The following is a 7,259-nucleotide window of genomic DNA, read 5'->3' as shown; positions in this document are numbered from 1 at the left end:
ATAAATTCAACAGTTTCATTGGGAGACCATCTTTGATCTGGCAGAATATCATCCCCTCCTTTGAAAAGCCACAAGACAATATTAACAACAATTTACAACATTACGGAATTAATTGACATGGTATTGAGTAATCAATATGTTAAAACAATGTGAGTTCTAAGCCACATTCTGTAACTACTTCATTGAGATTTCAATTTTAGTTTATACACAACTGGTTGCTATACACCTTAAAATGGCTATAGGGTACTATTCAGCTGTCTCATGTCTGTTTTCATTTTTATATTTAGCAGCTTATAGTATTGAAGCGATTTTTACTGAACTTGGCGAATTTTAGGATAGTCTAAACAGGCTTATAACTCTAACATGTTAATAGTTGAGGCACATAACAGTTTTAGGAGGGGTATGCAGAGAAATCTTCAATACCTTAGTGAGGAGTAACTAATCTGTGTGTCCTATCTAGTAAAGTATATGTGAGTGCAAGCTGACTGTTTCCTGTCTGGTTCTAACCTTTCCTTATTGGTCTCTGTCTATCTGTTCTAATTTTTTTGGTGGGGGGGGAGGGGCGTGGTGCGGAGCGACCTGGATGGTCATTGCAAGAGAGGGTGGGGATCCAAAGTTGGAACTAAGTAAGGACCAGAGAAAGCTCCCCTCCCAAATCCTGAAGAAAGTTTACTGTTCTTCTATTTCTGAGGACCGCTCAGGGCTCCTGGCTGTTGTTCTGATGACATTAGATCCTGTGAGGATGGATCTGGGCTTCTTCCATCCCATGTGGGCGATTCAATAGGGAATGGATGACCTCAGAGTTTTCAGCCTACAAGGGTACTCCATTTCGCCATGGTCTCCTTGGCAGTTGGGATATAGTTCTGGGTGCCTGTACTGATATTCCTTGGTGAGGGTCTGGGAATGTTCTGGGTTGGTATACAAGCCTCCTCCTGTCCTCCTGCTCCACTCTGGGGCCCCCCTCCCCTGCTCTGTGCATATTACTTCCTGTTAAGGAACACTCTTGGATCCCTCTGCATGTCTTTATAGTTTTTGCTAATGTCTAATGCAAATTCGAGTCTGCAAAAGCAATGGTTTTATATGTATTTGTATTTCCATGGTATAATCCATTTAATTCCATAATTAACACTGATGATTTGATTATGATCAGTTTGTGGAATTACGAACCACTTTGGGTTTTTTCTCACCTCATTAACTAACAAACGAGGCACTGATAGTTGATAATACCCAGTTTTTCACAAACTGTTGCTCCATTTTACCTAATGTTTTTGGTTTTATGAATTTATATCTGTTAGAGTGGGTTTTCCCTTTATTTTTCTCTTTTTAAGCACATGTCAGGATCATATAAAAATAAATACAGCTTTATCATCAACTTCTCATTTTTTTCCTATGAGCGGTAGTACCCATTCAGTGTGTCAGTGTCAAGTTTAAAATTGTTTTTAGTCAATTTCTAAAATTAGTAGGATTAATTTTAATTAAAACTGCACTGTTTATATTAACTAGTACTTTATTAACAATGTAACAGAAAAAGGCTAGAATTTTAAATATTACAGTGGAATCAAAGCTATTTTTGAAGAGTAGCACATTGACTTTATAAGTTGGGAAAGTTTAATTAGTAAACTAAATCCAATGCATTTAATTGTGCTTATATTTGAGGTATCTGAAAAATATCCCTTCAGCATTATTTCCTTTTACTAAAAATTATATAGATGTTATTTATTTCCTATAAATCCACACATCATTTCTCTTTCCCATTTTTCTAGTAAATAATCTTTCCCTACACAGCTATCCATTTAAAAAATTCATTTAAAATATTTTTTATTTTTCTATGTAGCTTCTAATTAATTCATTAATTTTAGGATGGATGAAAGTTATATTATTCATTAAATATATAATACAGCATATTATTTTAAGTTATGTAAATGTGCAAATTATGTAAACACTGCAAATGTGTTAGATCAAACTAATTATATATATCTCACTTTTTGTGTTTATTTTGTGATAAGAACAAATAAAATCCACTCATCAACTTTCTTTTTTTTTTTTTTTTAGATTTATTTTTATTATTTTTTTATTGGAAAGGCGGATATACAGAGAGGACAGACAGAGAGGAAGATCTTCCGTCCAATGATTCACTCCCCAAGTGAGCACAACGGGCCGATGCTATGCCGGCCCGAAGCCAGGAGCCTCTTCCGGGTCTCCCACGCGGGTGCAGGGTCCCAAAGCCTTGGGCCGTCCTCGACTGCTTTCCCGGGCCACAGGCAGGGAGCTGGAAGGGAAGTGGGGCTGCCGGGATTAGAACCAGCGCCCATATGGGATCCTGGGCATGCAAGGCGAGGACTTAACCACTTGCGCCACCGCGCCGGGCCCCACTCATCAATTTTCAAGGACATAGAACATGATAATCAACTACAGTCACTATATTGCTCACTGTTTCTGTTTAGCACCTACCTAACTGAAATTTTCTTTTTTAGGGGAGACCAACATCTATTCCTTCCTTCAATCCAGCCCCTGTTAGCCAGAATTCTACCCAACTTCCATGAGCACAACTGTTTTAGATTCCTTATGTAAGTAGGATCATATAATATTTGTCTTTTTGTATTTAACTTCTTTTGCTTACGAAAATATCCTCCAGGTTGTTCTAGGTTGTCACAAACGACAGAATTTCCTTTCTAAGAAGTGTTTCTATCACCCTTTTTAAATCCATTCATCTGGAGAAAGATGGATTCTATGCCTTGATTATGCTGCAATGGATGTGATAATACTCACACCTCTAACAAATTGACCTCAGTTCTTTTGGATATGTAGCAAGAAGTCAGATTGTTGGATCATATTGTAGCTTTATTCTTAGCTCTTTGAGGAACTGACCTACTATTCCATGATAGCTGTACTATTTTATGTTCTTACCAGCAGTGCGTTAGAGTTCCCTTTCCTCCACATCATTGCCCAGACTTGTTTTTCTTTCATCTTTATGTTAGGTATTCTAATGTGAGTAAAGTGTGGTATGGTTGTAGTTTTAATTTGCATTTCCATAATTACTAGTGATATTGAACGTCTTTTATATACCTGTTCACAGTTTGTCTAACTTTGAATACTATTCACATCCTTTGTTCATTTTAAAATCAGGTTGTTTGTTTTCTTACTGTTGAGTTATACAAATTCCTTAGATATTTTGTCAATAAATCCCATATCAGATAGCCGACTTAGCTGTACGGGAAGAGCCTCTTAGCTTGATGTCATGGAGCTTTTCCTTATTTCTTTTTTCAGTAATTTTATATTTTCAGGTGTTACATTTAAGTGCTTAATCCATTTAAAATTGATTTTACATATTGCATGGACTAAAGGTCTGGTTTCACTGTTCTGCATGTGGACATTCATTTGTCCCAATACCGTTGAAGAGCTTGTTCTTTTCCTATCGTGTGTTCTTAGCAACTTCTCAAAATACACATTGAGTGTAAATACATGGACTTATCTCTGGACTATTTATTTTCATTGACCTATGAGAGTTTCTGTACCGTGAGTATATTTTATTGATGTAGTTTTATGGTATATTTCAGAATCAAGTAGTATGACACCTCTAGCTTTTTTTTTTTTCGTTTTTTGAAGATTACTGTTGTTGTCTCAGGTTTTTCACATGTATCTGCAACATTTTTTCTATTTCGATGAAATATGTTGTTGGAATTTTTAACATAAACTGTGCTGGATCTATGCAGTGCTTTGGGAAAAAACTAACAATTCTTTCAATTCATAAATATATCTTTTCATTTGAATCTTTGACTTCTTTCATGAGCGTTTTATACTTTTCATTATATAGCTCCCATCTCTTTTATTATATTTATTCCCAAGTATCAATATTTTTAACTGTTGCATATGATTTTTTTCTTAATTCCTCTTGACTAACTTGTTGATAATGCATACAAGACGACTTATTTTTCTATGTTGACTTTGTAGCTATACTAAACTTGCTAATGAGTTCTAAATTATTTTTTTAATATATAATATATATTTTTATTAATTACATTTCATTATGTGACACAGTTTCATAGGCTCTGGGATTCCCCAAACCCCTCCCGAAGCCCTCCCCCCATGGTGGATTCCTTCACCTTTTTGCTGTATTACATTTCAAATTCAGTCAAGATTCTTTCATTGCAAGCATATACCAAGCATGGAGTCCAGCATCTTATTGTCCAGATAATTCAACAGTTGCTTGGGGAGACCTTCTCTGGTCTGAAGGCAGAGCTGGCAGAGTATCATCCTGATCAATTTAAAGCCACATTATAACATCAACAACAATATGGAATTAATTGACAAGGTATTAAGTAACCAATATGTTAAAAAATGAAAGTTCTTAACCACATTTTGTGACTACTTCATTGAGATTTCAATTTTAGTTTATATACTACCAGCTTCTAAACACATTAAAATGGCTATAGGGTACTATTCGGCTGTCTCGTGTCTGTTTTCATTTTAGTATTTAGCAGCTTATAGTGTTGAAGCATAATTTTGCTGAACTTTGCAGATTTTAGGATAGTCTAAACAGCTTATAACTCTAACAAGACATATGTCAACAATTGAGGGGCAGAACAGTTTTAGGAGGGTTGTGCAGAGAAATCTTCAATAACTTAGTAAGTAGTAACTAATCTTTGTGTCCTAGATAGTAAGGTATGTGTGAGTCCACGCTGACTGTTTCCTGTCTGATTCTAAGCTTTCCATGTTGTTCTCTGCCTGTCTATACTAATGTGTGTGTGTGTGTGTGTGTGTGTTGAGGGGGGTGTTCTGGAGCGACCCTGATGGTTGTTGCAAGACAGGGTGGGGATCCAAATGTTCTTTTCAGTCAATTTCAATAAATCCCTTTCTGTTAATGGTAGTGATAAACTGGCTCAGCTTTCACTCATTTTTAACTTTCCTTCATTTCTGATGGACAGTTTTTGCAGTTACATTATTTCTGGTTTGTTATATTTTCCCCTTTAGCACTTTGAATATGTCATCTCCATTTCTCCAGGACTGTAGGATCTCGAAGAAGAAATCTGATAATCTTATTGAAAAATTTTTGAATGGTACTTGCTGAAACAACAGGACTTTGTTACCTGAGTAATATCTCACAGTGTATATGTGCCAACCTGATCCATTTTTCTGGTGATGGACAACTTGATTGATCAACATTTTTGGCCTTTGTGAGCAGTGCTGCTTTGAATACTGTGGAGCACGTATCTCTATGATACAGTGCTTTTATGCATTTTGGAATCTGCTGATAGTGGGATTGCTGGGCCATAAGGCAGTTACGTTTGTGATTTTAAAGTAAATAGCCATATTGCTTTCCCCCAGCGGTTCCCATTTACATTCCCAACAATCATGCGTAAGGGGTTTCCTTTCCCCACATCCTGTCAGTATTTATTGTTCTCTTTTTTGGTAAGAGCCATGCTAACAGAGGACAGGTGATATCTCAGTGTGGTTTTGATTTTTCATTTTCGTGATGGCTAGCAATATTTAGCACTTTTTTTTTCTTTTTTGGCCATTTGTATTTTTTATTTTGAGAAATATCTACTAGGTCCTTTGCCCATTTGTTAACAAGATTTTGCTTTTTTGTTTTTGAGGGTTTTTGAGTTGCTAATATATTTTGGATAATGATCCTTGGTCATTCAAGTGGCTTGCAAATATTTTCTTCCATTCCGCTTGATATATCTTTACTCTCCTGATTTTTCCTTTCTTCTGTGAAGACTCCTGTGTTTGATATAGAATCAGGTCTCTTTTTTTTTTTTTGTCTGTGGTTTGGGGTCTTAACCTAAGAAGTTATCTCCTTTCCAGGTTTGGGGAATTTTCAGTCTTCCAGCAATATAAGACTTGCAGAATGATTTGTTCTGGTCTTGCCATGGCAACAATAGGTGGGACTTGATAATAAATCTTTAGCAGGTGTGGTTTTAAGTTGATGATTTTATATGTTCCACAAATGATGTTATACATACGCAGTGGCCCACCCCTGATGTCTTGAACCCCATCCCAATACATTTTCGTTTAGTATTTTCAGTTTCCAATCTTGTATTTAGACCTTTGGTCAATTTTGAATTGATATTCATGTATTGCAAAAAGCAAGGATCTGATTTCATTTGATAATTATGTTTTGATTTTGCATTGGGTTTTCATGTTTAATCCAGTTTTTGAGGATATATATTCCTTTGTGTATTCTGAGAGGGCTACAGATCATTTAACTTTTGCTGTAACATTAGGCACTCTTTAGCAACTGGTTGATGTAAGGTAATTTTTATGATCACTCAGACCATATTGGAAAATATACTATCTTGACTTTCTAGTCAGATTTATTGAGATTTATAAATCATCTGCAACAAAATCACCTTGTTTATGGAATTGGCGCACCCCAATTAAGAAACAAAAATGTACATCTCCTCCAAAAGGTATTTTGTGCCTCTGTGTAGCTAATCTTCTCTCCAACTTCCAGGCTACCATTGAACTCTCTTTTCTTATTATGGTTTTGCTTTTCTACAGCATTGTGAAAAGAAAACAGTTATTTAATTATTTGTGTCTGTCTTTTGCTAGTTGTCTTAATACCTTTGTGGTTTCTCCATGCTCTTGTCTGTGTTTCTCTTTTTATTGGTAATAGTCACCTAAATGGCTGTAACACAGCTTGTGAAACATTCAGCACGTGATAGGGTTTTTTTTTTTAAGATTTATTTATTGTTATTGGAAACGCAGATACATAGAGATGAGGAAAGACAGAAAGATCTTCCATCTGATGGGTCACTCCCCACGCGGCTGCAACAGCTGGAGCTGAGCCAATTCGAACCCTGGGGTCTCTACTGGGTCTCCCACTCAGGTGCAGGAACCCAAAGCTTTGGCCCGTCCTCAACTGCTTTCCCAGGTTGCAAGCAGGGAGCTGGATGGGAAGTGGAGCTGCTGGGATTAAAATGGGCATCCATATGGGATCCTGGTGCATTCAAGGCGAGAACCTTAGCCACTAGGCTATTGCGCTGTGCCCCGGGGTTTTTCTTGATTCTATTCATGGTTTTGGCAACTATGAATAAGTTTGCTATACAACTTGGGCACAGATTTTGTGAGATTATGGCTTTTCCTTTCTCTTGGGTAAATATCCAGGGTATTGTTGGCTTCTGTGATAATTTTATGTGGGGTATTGGAAATGGGGTGGTGCAGGTGGAAATAAAGTATGGGTCCGAATGCCAGCAGGGAGTTTGCTGGGCTTCTCTAGCAATGGCAGGGCACCTTTCATGATATTCATATGGCATTCT

At 36.7% G+C, this 7,259-nt stretch overlaps 1 long non-coding RNA gene across 1 annotated transcript; it reads left to right on the top strand.

Annotated features, from left to right (window-relative positions):
- The first annotated feature begins 797 nt into the window (after positions 1–797).
- LOC121150845 lies at positions 798–4,817 on the top strand. Its single transcript, XR_005883031.1, has 3 exons — positions 798–905; positions 3,230–3,235; positions 4,805–4,817. It is a non-coding gene; the product is annotated as an uncharacterized LOC121150845 (long non-coding RNA).
- Positions 4,818–7,259: the final 2,442 nt, after the last annotated feature.

Source organism: Ochotona curzoniae, unplaced genomic scaffold (assembly GCF_017591425.1).
Source record: "Ochotona curzoniae isolate NIBS_2020 unplaced genomic scaffold, NIBS_Ocur_1.0 contig_2210, whole genome shotgun sequence".
Classification (NCBI taxonomy): Eukaryota; Metazoa; Chordata; class Mammalia; order Lagomorpha; family Ochotonidae; genus Ochotona; species Ochotona curzoniae.
Note: the sequence above shows the minus strand (reverse complement) of the source record. Positions and strands in the feature narration are given on the sequence as shown.